Here is a 12605-nt window from a genome sequence, read left to right on the forward strand (position 1 = left end):
AGACAGGTGTCTAGCGGTGGGGTTATGGGTCCTCTACCACCACCAGACAGAGGGGACAAGAGAGATGATCCTGGGGCAGGTTCTTCCAGGGCTCAGACTTCGTCGAGGCCAAGCGGCTCTAAGGGAGGGAGTTCATCATAGCCTTAGAGGGCTCCTTATGTATCAATTTTGTACCATTTTGTATGATGACACCTTCGGGTGATTGTAGCCATATGATTTTGACATCATTGTATCACGACACTTATGATTTTGATATATATATGAGATTCATCCTTGCGGCAGCTATATGCTTGTGTACCTATGTGATGCTTCTATATGTTTCTATGTGAGGCTTATGATATGGATGCAAATATGTACATGGTGAAATGTCGTATTTTTGTTCTTTTATGTTTTTAATGTTATGCCAATGCAGATGTCAATGTATGAAATGCTAACATGTGGTAATGCAGGTGCAACTGTATGAGATGCAAATATTTTTGGCGTGTCATTATACTTAGTTGTGTGATAGCAGGCTACACAGACTCAAGAAGGATGATGGAAGTCAATCAAGAAAGGGGGATGGAAGATAGAAGATATGAAAGTGAAAGAGCTTCTTGTGCGTTATCATCATTGAGCTTTATTATGGCAAATAGGTTATGACGATCAAGGCATATGTTCGACCCAGAAAGTCATTGTACCTATTTGCACGGAGATTAGACAGTCGCAAACAAAGAATGCCCCAATTCATACTAGACTCACAGTGTCCTCATATCCTTGGACAAGTCATAGCATTACTAAGTGACAATTTACAGACAGCAAAGAAAAATAGGTGACGATACCCCATCCTCACCTTTCTAGTCAACGACATCCTGGAGATAAAATCTCTAGTTAGAGACATCCCGGAAAAGCTAAAAGACATGTCACCAGAAAGATAAAAATCAAAAGAAAACCAAGACTCGACACCAACATCCATTGTAGTCCTCAAGTTTAGTGTCTCTTGTCACTGGTAGAGGTCATTTGATTGTGGTCATAATGTTTACTTTCACAAAAAGGATAGATAACACTGAACCATAATGTTGTCTGAGTATGTTGAAAGATTTGATTTGTTGAAACCCATTGTTGCTGCTGTGTCTCATCTGAAATTGACTGAATCCATGAAACTGATACTTTATTGCGAAGAAGACGGAACTTTATTGCAGATTGGTGATGTCAATGTTGCTTTATTGTGGATTGTGCGCAGATAGACTGAAGAAAATTGGAAGAGACTGTACTCCTCAGAACATGTGATGCTCTTAGTTCCACACCCATCACTATACATAGGATTTGCCTTAGCCATAGATAGGAGCTGATTTATTATGGATGGCTAACCAATCTTGGGTAGATCAATAACAAGCCATGATGGGAATGGGTAAGTTTTTTATGATTGGATAGGTTGTGAGTGTGTGCAAAGTGACGGGATGAAAGTGAATCTTGAAGGAGGGAGGAGCAATGTCTCTACACATGGCGTCGGTGACCCGATTTTCACCATGGTACTTGCCCAGGGTGCCAGCAAAGCGGTATTCACCATTGGATGAAAATGTTTTTCTGTTTTTTCAAAAAAAATATATTGTGTCACAAGGCGCCTGTTTGCCAGGTTTTCACCAAGTAACAATTTTTTTTATGTTTTATGATTTTTTTCTATTTTTGAAAAAAGATTTTTTAAATTTTTTTGTATTTTTGAATTGGGATACTCAGAAGAGCTATGTGTAAAACCTGCGAAGGTGCATGTTGTTGATAGGATCCTCCAAAGGTTCGCCTTCTATGGTTGAGAGCTGATATGCACCAGATCCATATGCTGCTGTGATGATGTAAGGACCAAGCCAATTTGGTTCGAATTTTCCCTTCTTCTCTCTGTCTTGCTGAATTTTAGGATTTTCTCTGAGAACTAAGTCACCTACCTCAAATGTGCGAGGCTTGACTTTATGATTGTATCTGCGACTCATTCATTGTTGATAAGCCTTGAGATGATTAAAAGCATTTTGTCTTCGTTCATCCAATAGTTCAAGTTCCTGTAAGAGAGAGACCCTGTAGTCCTCATCACTGATAATGTTTTGCAAGGAGACTCGTAAAGAGAGTAGCTCGACCTCAATAGGCAAGATAGCTTCAGCGCCATAGACAAGTGAATAAGGTGTAGCTCCTGTAGGTGTGTGGACACTTGTGTGATAAGCCCAAAGTGTGGGATTAAATTGGATATGCCAATTGCGGCTAGCATCTTCGACTGTCTTTTTTAGGATTTTAAGGATTGTTTTATTAGACGCCTCAGCTTGACTGTTACCTTGGGGGTAATAAGGTGTGGAGAAACGATGAGTAATATGGAAGCGATCACAGAGTTCACGAACATCCTATTTTTTGAAGGGACGCCCGTTGTCGGTGATGATGGAAACAAGAATGTCGTATCGACAAATGATGTAGTTGAGAATGAATGTAGCAATCTATTTCCCAGTGACTTGTGTGAGAGGCACAACTTCGATCCATTTTGTGAAATACATTGTGGTGGTGATGATGAATTTGTGGCCATTGGAAGAAGGAGGGTGAATCTTTCCTATGAGATCGAGTCCCCATTGGCAAAAGGGCCAAGGAGTCGCAATTGGTTGAAGTTCTTGTGATGGCGCATGAATGAGGTCTCCATGAAGTTGACATTGTTTACATTTCTTGACAAACTGATATGAGTCTTTTTCCATATTGGGCCAGTAATATCCAGTCCTGATGAGTTTCTTGGCTAAGGTAGGACCACTAGAATGTGGACCACATATCCCGTCATGAACTTCACGTAATGCAATTTGAGCTTCATCCCTTTCTAAACATCTAAGAAGAGTGCCATCTAGACCTCGACGATATAGGATATCAACTAAAATGACGTATCGAGACGATTGGCGAATGAAAGTGCGACGTTGGTTATTGGATAAGTCAGGAGGAAGGGTATTGTCATGAAGGTATGCAAAAATGGAACCATATAAATGGGAATCAGGACCAATGACACATATCATTTCAGTAGGAGTGATCTCATACGAGGGAACCAAAAGGTTATCCACCAAGAACTCATAGCGGGTTTCATTTTGTGGTAGATCGATTAGTGAAGCAATTGTAGCCATGGCATCTGTGGCTCGATTCTGCTCTCTTGGTATCTGCTCAAAGTCTAACTTCGTGAAATGTTGTTTCAGGTCATCTACCATTTTTTTGTAAGGCATTACTTTCTCATCCTTTGTTTGGTAGTCATCAGTTGCTTGACAAATTACAAGTTGAGAGTCCCCAAAAACATGAAGTTCCTGGATTTTCCACTGAACTGTGATCCATAATCCAGTTGTTAATGCCTCGTATTCTGCTATGTTATTAGTGCAGGGAAATGATAATCAATATGATTTTGGTATGGAATCCCCTTGAGGAGTTTTGAAGAGAATACCAACTCCTGCCCCATGCTGTGTGTATGAGCCGTCAAAGTATAGCTGCCAAGGCTTTGTGTGTGACACTGTCAAGATGGATTCATCTGGAAATTCTGAAGTTAGAGGAACATCATCTATCATGGGAGAATCTACTAACTGATCTGCGATAGCTTGTCCTTTTATTGCTTTTCTGTCCACATATTCAATGTCGAACTCACTCAGGAGCATCACCCATTTGGCTAGTCACCTAGTAAGCATTGCTTTATTGAGAAGGTATTTCAATGGATCGATCCTTGCAACCAACTTAGTTTTATGAGTTAGCATGTGATGTCATAATTTCTGTGAAGCAAAGACCACTGTGAGACATGCACACTCAATTGGTGTGTAGTTTAGCTCATATCCCACCAATGTGCGACTGATGTAGTAGACTGCCTTTTCTTTGCCCTCAACAACCTGTTGTGCTAAGAGTGCCCCCAGTGTTGTTGAAGTAGCTGATATGTATAGTAGTAGAGGTTGATCTGGAACTGGTGGCATCAAAACTGGCGGATTTAGAAGATAGTCTTTGATTATCTGGAAAGCTTGTTGACAGTTATCATCCCATTTGAATTTGATGTTTTTATGTAGCAAGTGCTGAAAAGGGTTACATTTATCTGCAAGTTGTGCTATGAATCTTCATATGGACTGGAGTCTCCCTTGTAAAGATCGAAGTTGACTGATATTTCTTGGTGGTTGCATCTCTAGGATGGCCTTGACTTTTGTTGGATCGGCTTCGATTCCTCATTTTGAGACAATGAATCCCAGGAGCTTCCTAGAGGTTACTCCAAAGACACATTTCTTGGGGTTCAACCTTACTTTGTATTTTTCCAACCGATCCAAAAATTACTGAAAGTATGTCCAAATGTGTACTTTGTCTATTGATTTTCCCAAGAGGTCGTCAACATAATCTTCCACAGTAACGTGCATGAGATCATGAAAGATAGTAGTCATGGCTCTTTGATATGTAGCACCTGCATTCTTTAGCCCAAAGGGCATGACCTTCCAGCAGAAAGTTCCCCAAGGACAAGTGAATGTTGTTTTGTGCTGATCCTCAAATGCGATTTTTATTTGATTATAACCCAAGAATCCATCCATCAAAGATAACGTCGCATGACCTGTTGTAAGATCTACTATCAAGTCAATATTTGGTAATGGAAAGTCATCCTTAGGACAAGCTTTGTTGATGTCTCTGAAATCTGTACATATTCTGTTGCTACGATCTGGTTTATTGACAGGCACTAAGTTGGAGATCCATTCAGGATAATCAATTGGGCGTATGAATCCAACATCCAATAATTTTTCAAGCTCTACTTTGAATAATAATGCCACTTGTGGATGCATCTTTCTTAATTTCTGTTTCACTGGTTTTGCCCTCGGTTTAATCGTCAAATGATGCATTACCAAATCTGGATCCAATCTAGGCATATCAGCGTATGACCATGTAAAATTGATTTGTCGCTCCTTGAAGAAACTTATGAACTTTGATCTTTCTGTCTCTGTCAGGGATTGAGCCAGGAATATGTTATGTGGAATTTCTTTTGTACCAATGTTTGTTTTGATGGTTTCCTCTACCAGCATAGATGATTTTTCTTCATATGATGATGGGAGAATGTCGAGCCTTCCATCCTCAGGTGCCTCAGAGAGGTTTTCGCCCTTAGATACGTCCTTTCTTTTTACTTTTTTGGGGTCAGACAATGCTACAACGTGGCTTTCACCATAAGACCCTTGATTTATTTTTATGTTTTTGCGACTGGAAGGCCCAACACCCTCACCAAAATATGCCACGCTATTAAGTTCTATAGTGTATCCTGCCTTATGGTCCCCAGGGGGAAGATCATCTCGTATGCCAAGATAGTCAATAAAGGCTTCATCATTTTGGAATGTGTTGAACTATGCAGGTCCTTCATGGTCCCAGTCAATAAGTTGGTGGTGAACAAGGGGAAGGCCTTTGATGTCTTCGAAGTTAGCTGGGCTAAGGGTGAAGATACAGTTATATTCAGGTATATTGAGGTAATTATCGAGGTCATCGTTGGCACTCTCCTCATCTGTCTCGATCGCAAATGAATCCAAATTATCATTACTAGTAGTGCATTCCGAGACAGGTGTCCTCATTCTATGTGATTTTGACCTAGAACCTAGAGGTAAGGACTGTGTGGGATCCTCAGGGGTTGTTCCTTGACCAACTTTGAATTTTCTATAAAATTCCTCTTCTTCTGTGGGTTCACCTAGTTCTTTGAATGTCTTGGTGAGTTCATAGTCACTGGAGGATTTATTTGAATCCCATTCCCATTCATTGGAGTCTGTGGAATAGCGATTCTCTTGTTGAATTTTAGCAACTTTGATTTGTAATGCTTCTTCTGTCTTTCGAATGTTTTCCTTAGAAGAAATGAAACCAAACCCTTTCGAGCGTTTCTTTTTGAATGTTAATTCTAGTTGTAAAGGTTCAATGATGCCTTCCTTTCTTAAGCCAAGAGGAATTTTGCCATCATACCCAAAATTTTGTAGGATCTTGAACCCTTTGCCATATTTTTCACATGGTATGCTGATGTGATCTTGTGTATCATTTTCAGGGTCTTTGTAAAGCATTTTGTATAAGTCTTCTTCTTCCACTTCACCCCACTTTTGGAAGATAGTAGGATCCCATTTCAATGTAATGATGGATATCCATTTAGAAGGATGTGGTCGTCCATATTCTTTTGGTGAACTCATAACTTGTTATATGCACATGGTTTGATTCAAAGTGTATTCACACATGCCCTTGTCTTGAAATTTCCCTTTAAGCTCACCTTGTTTTGATGTCGAAGGTTTTAATGATTCAGGATCAATGTATGTAGAAGAAGGGATGGCTTCCCTATTACTTGGAATGATCGTCTCATTTTTTGGCTCAAGTTATTGCAGTATATGAATGGATTAGGATCACCATTAACTGTTATTTCAACTCCATTGTGAGGAAACTTAATGCATTGGTGATATGTAGATGGGACTGCCCTCATTTCATGAATCTAGGAATTGACAAACCACATCCTTTGTAACTGGCCCAACTCTGAGAGGTAAGGTGACTGTGCCTTTGGATGAACGCTCTTCATCATCATATGCTTTGATGGTAATTTTGTTTGTAGAATTCACAACTTTATTTGAATATCCCAATTGTTTAATAGTGCTCAATGTGCAAATGTTTAGACCTGCTCCTCCATCTATCAGGACTAGTTTTATTCGATGTTTGTGTATGGAGGCTTCGATGTGTAAAGGTGCATTATGTGGTTGGCTTACGGAGGCGTCATCGGCTTCTGTAAATGTGAGGAAGTGTGGAACGGAAAGATATCCCACCATGACTTGAAAATGGTCCACGTTCAGATTAGTGGGGACGGTAGTGTCTCTTAAGATTTTGTCAAGAATAGCTTTATGTGCGGGGGATATGCGTAAGAGCTCAAGGATTGAGATAAGTGTGGGTGTCTTCCCTAACTATTCTACAAGGTCATACTCAGGCTTGGCTGATGACAAAGCAGTGTTTTTAGTTGGAGCACATTGCAAAGTGAATTTACCTCGATGAGTTGTAACATTACATTTAGAGGTAGGTTCAGAAGAAGATCCAATTCCTTTCAGGATGATCTTGGGTCTTTGGGTAGAATTCTCAGGTGTTTTATCCTTGATGATAATGGTAGAGACATAATTGTCCATTGAAATGTGATTGATAGTTGAATCATAGTTATAGGATGCTTTGGTATAGTGGTATGGTCATCTGTGGCTTTAAATTTTCCCTTGTCATGCTTTGGAAATGGTTCTTTAAACATTTCATGTTCTTGATTGGATGAGTGTCCTTCAATCTCAATGTCACCTCTATCAATGAGATCTTGTATGATGTTCTTCAGTCGGTGACAATTTCCTGTTTTATGTCCTTTGCTTTTATGAAATTTACAATACTCATCATCATTCCACCAATTTGGTTTAACCTTTGGCTCATATGGAGGCAGATCTGGAATCGTTAGTATCTTGTTTGCCACTAGCTTCTTGAAAATTGGCTCTAGTGGTTCTCCCAATGGAGTGTACTTCCTTCGTGATTTTGAAGTTGTTTGAGTATTCACTTGATTGTTTGTAGTTCTTGATCCCAAAAAAACGATTTTGGGTCATACTGTATTGGCATCAACAACACCATCATTGACTATGTGCTTGTTTTTGTTCCAAAATCTTGGCTTGTCTTTTCCTTTATAGTCCTCTTTGTTTTCTTTGAATATCTTAATTACTCCTTGCTCAATTAGGACCTTCTTTGTTGCTAAGCCTTTTCAAATGACATCCTTGAAGGTGGACAAACAAGCTTTTCTCAAGTCATAACCAATGTCTTTATTAACATTCTGAGTGAACATCTCTACCATTTGTTTTTGTGGAATTTCACAAGAGCATCTGTTGGCTAGATTTCTCCATCTTTGTAAAAATGAAAAAGATTCTCCATCCTTTTGTTTGGTGTTGCACAAAGTGGTGACTGATATGTCTGTCTCTATGTTGTTTGATAAATGTTGGATAAATGCCTCTGCTAAGTCACCCCATGACTTAATTCCAGGTGGAAGTTGAGAGAACCATTCCATAGATTGATCACCTAAGCTCTGTGGGAATAATCTCATCAAATATGTCTCTTCTGCTGCTACCTCAATGCAGGTTGTGAAAAATTGTCTTATATGTGCCTTAGGATCTCCTTTGCCTCTATACTTATCAAACTTAGGTGTCACAAAGTGTGTAGGAAATGGAGGCATTGGAATGCTTTTGTCAAATGGATAGGGACATATGTCTCTCATTGTGTAAGTTGGCTTTGGTGTATTTATGTCCTCCATTTTCTTTTGTAAGTCCTTGATTTGTTGTTCCAAATTATTCTTAGGTGGAGATCGACTTCTTGGACCATACCCCATGCCTGAACCATCTGGTGGAGGAGGAGCATGTTGCATATATGGAGGAGGTCTATAGTGATGTTGCGTATAAGGACCATTTGGTATAGAGTCATGATGAGAAACAAAATATCTGCTTTGTCCATGTATACCATACTCTACCGGAATGTCATGAGTTTGTTCTAGTGTGTTGCCCCGAATTTGACATGGGGTTTCCTTGTGTCCAAATTTTGATCATGCCTTTGGATATCCAATTGCCTTGGTGGTAGGTCTTTAGCATTAGCATGTGATTGAGTATATTTTTCTGCATAAGACCTCCATAATGGTCTGCGAAGGTGAGTATCATATGCTTGACCATGTGTGTATGAGACCTCTAGTTTTTGAAACAAAGATGATGGTGATTTAGGCACAAGATGTGGTCCTATTGCCTCCACTATTAGGCCTTCTTTGATCCATGTTGGAGTGAGTTTGTTGCAAAGGTCGATTTTCCATTATTTGAGACATGTCAAAATCATGAGGGATCTTGGCTCCACTTCGTGCCATGACTTGTAAGAAGTATTGTCTATCTCTCCTCATTATTTCCTCAACCAATCGATTGAAACGGGTATCCATAATGGAGTCTTCCACTTCTGCTGAATGTACTGAAATGTTATCCATATTATCATTGTGTGTACCATTGTTGTTTATAGTATCCATGTTCTCAACATTTGGAATGTTTCTATAAGCATCCATGTCAAGTAATGTAGTATGATCAGAATTGAAAAAGATATCATTGTCGTACTCATAGGAACTCATGTTTGCGGACTCTTGAGCCTCTTTAGCTTCTCTCCTAGATTTTTGGGAACAGGTTTCAACCATGAACTAGGTATTGACCAAGATGTGAGAGACTAGATGAAAATGGAAAGGTATGGAAGACCAAGAGTTGGATGAAAATGTAAATGAATCTGAAGTGTACTTGCAATGTCCAAAGTGTAAGACCAAGTATGTATGTAGTAGAGTAGGTGTGACTTCCAAAGAGATGATAGTTTCTCTTGATGAGGTAAGTTGACCTTGACTCTAAGTAAGACCAAATGAGACCCAAAGGTGATAGACCTTGATGAGGGACCACTTAGCAAAATGTTGTTGTATGTAATGTGTTGACAAAGTATGATGAGGACAAGCAAGTGACCTTTTGATTGAAGTTTAGACAAATGTGAATGTAATGGAAGGTGTAAAGCAATGATGGACTTTGTGAGACCCAGAAATAGGTTGAATGCTAGATGAAAACCCAGAGAGATAACCTAGGAAGCTCAATAAGTCTGAAACTGACTGTTCTTGTTTGCTGGATTGTAAAAGTTTTTCAATTCTGAACACAGACGTGCCTGTATACTTCACAGATGCACTTATATGACACAAACGCAGTTCTGTTCAACACAGACGCGTTTCTGAGATTTTGTAAATGCAATATTGCTCAGAGGACACAGATGTGTTTCTGCCCTTTACAGACGTGCTTAAATGACACAGACGCGATTCTATCAGACACAAACACATTTCTGAAAGCTTTGTGCAATTTTTCCAATGTGTGAAGTTGCTTGTTGTGACCAAATCTGAATGTTTGACTATTTTTCGTGACAAGAGGACACAATGTTGATGAGGACTCAATGTTTGCAAGTGTTTAGACTCAAAATGACTCAAAGAAAACTGTGTTGTTTGATGTAAAATTGTTTTGCATACACTTGAAGACACAAAAGAAACAATGTTTTAATGTTTGGTCTTGAATGTTTGATTGTTCAAAATAAGACAAGCACAATTCTTATGGTTGGCCAGGACAATAGTTGTTGATTCCCACATGAGGTTGTGCTATTCAGAGCGGATACTTAGATGCTTGACCCCACTGGCTCCACCCTCAGCACTAACTTCTCAGGGCAGCCAAGCATCACTCCCCATGAAAACTCCTTGTGGTGAACTTTGTATTTCTACTAAGAACCGTATGTGTGTGGGCCGCTCCAGAGGTCCGACCTCCTGCCCCAACAACTAGAAGGATTTTGCCTTCTAAAAAAAAAAGGTTCTAGTAAGGGCATCCGCTCGTGTGGCCATACATGCGGCACTTTCATCTCTGTAAATACAGAAGGCTCCCAATTGGTAGGGGTTACACCCTACAACTGATCAAATAAGTTTGATCAAACGAGTTTATGGGGAGACATAGTGTCGGTATGAAATAATCAACACATGTTATCTATAGTTTTCACCATGAATACAATTGTTTATAGTGGTTCGGAAGAGGTGGGTTTTCCTTGCTACCACTTGGGTCATTCTCTCCTCACTAGTAGTCCTAATGACCACACGGGGAGACAGGCCCTTTAAAGACGAAACAAAAAGAGCCTATTGCTCAAGACACAAAAGACACTGGTTCAATTTTAGTGCACCAATTGAAGTGTTTGCTAGTCTATGAAAACAAGGCACACAATAAAGATCAAAAATCCTTGCTAAGGTCCTGCAACAAAGATCTATTAGTAGTTTGGATTGTTTCAAATGATCACCCCTTCCTGCAAGCACACAAGTTAGGTAAATTTTAGATCCAAAAGACTTTGTGAAATAGGGGCCTTCGACAAAACAATTTTGCTTTTAAGACAAGCTGCACCAATTTCGTTAGATCTGAAGATGTTAGCTCAATATAAACCAGATCTGAAATCCAAATGACGAAAAACCGAATCAAAGAAGCAAAAAATGCAACAACTGAACATAGACACGATTCTAATTAACACAAATGCTATATAAATACGCAAATGCGGTTACATCCGACACAGACGTGGCTCCCAAACACAGACGCGACTCCTGCACACAGACGCGTTTGGAGACCTCACAGATGTGAATAGGGAACACAGACGCATTTCCTGGAATCTGCAAAAATAAAATAAAATAATGTCGAAGGCGCAGACGCGATTCCAGATGTCATAGACGCGACAGAAAATAAAAAATGCGATCTGAAGGTACTCAGACGCGAAAATGTCGAACTGTTGTCGGAAATGTCAGATCTGCAACTTCAAAAACACAAAATCTGCAACAAAAGATGTTAAATGCAAAAGGGACAAGGGTCCCACCAGGCATGCCAAAATGTTTATGGTGAAAAGTGGAAACAACAATAATATTGAGAGACTAAATGAATTCAACCACAAAACCTTAGCCTAACAACAACAAAGATCCACCATAACATATGAAGATTACCTAAGACAATGCAAATCAAATGAAATCACAAAGATTATACCATCACATGTCTAATAGGGTTTGGATCTCCATTCTTCCTATCTCTATTGATCTTGCTTGATATATTTGCTCTCAGATTTTATTTGTGCACAAGAGCTCAACAAAGAATGAAGATGTGGTTGCAAGTAGGCTTGATCGCATATGAAAGTTCGAAAGCGTAGTCGAGTAGTCAGCGGGGGTTGATAATGAAGGAGAAATCTCCTTATATAGAAGACACTTTAGGAAATGGAGGGATAAGATTGAGAGGTGTAAAAGATAAATGGTCGGCTATGATTAGAGGGTAGGTAGAGAAAATAAGAAAATAATGAGAGGGTAGGTAGTGTATGAATTAAGAGATGAATGACATGTGTCATAGGTAGAAAAGGTTAATGAATTAATTAAATAAATAGATTTATTTAATTAATAGAGGAAATGGGATCAATTAAATAAATAAGACATTTATTTAATTTAGGAGAAAAGGATAATTTAAATAAATAAAAGTATTTATTTAAATGAGAAATGAGGCTAGAAGAGGATAAATGAATTAATCAAATAAATAAAGATTTATTTAATTAATAGAAGAATTAGGCTTAAAATAATTAATTAAATAAAATGTTTATTTAATTAGACATGACCATTTTAGGTGTCTACAGGTGCTTCTAAACTCTCAGAGGGGACACATAACGAAGTCAAAAAATAGGCGGCTATTGAGGCATTACAAATGACAAGAAACATGGGCTTGTTGAAAATCCACCTTGAAGGCAACTCTTTGATAATCATTAATGGAATTAAAAGAAGGAATATCCATGTGTGGAAGTTGAGTAAATTTATATCCATTTCCAAACTCCTTGTAGAAACTTTTGATGATTTTGAAGTGAGTCATGTTTTGTGATTAGGCAATGAGTTGGCAGACAGGTTGTCAAATTGGGCACATTCCTTGAATGATGAAGTGAGGAGTACAATAGAGGATTTTAGAAATCTCAAACTTGGCATATGAATTGGTGAAGTACACCACCATTTCTAGGAGCTATTAATGATTTGGTGTGGTGGTGGATGGATGTGATGGGGGTTATCA

This window comes from Cryptomeria japonica, chromosome 4, assembly GCF_030272615.1.
Source record: "Cryptomeria japonica chromosome 4, Sugi_1.0, whole genome shotgun sequence".
Taxonomy (NCBI): Eukaryota; Viridiplantae; Streptophyta; class Pinopsida; order Cupressales; family Cupressaceae; genus Cryptomeria; species Cryptomeria japonica.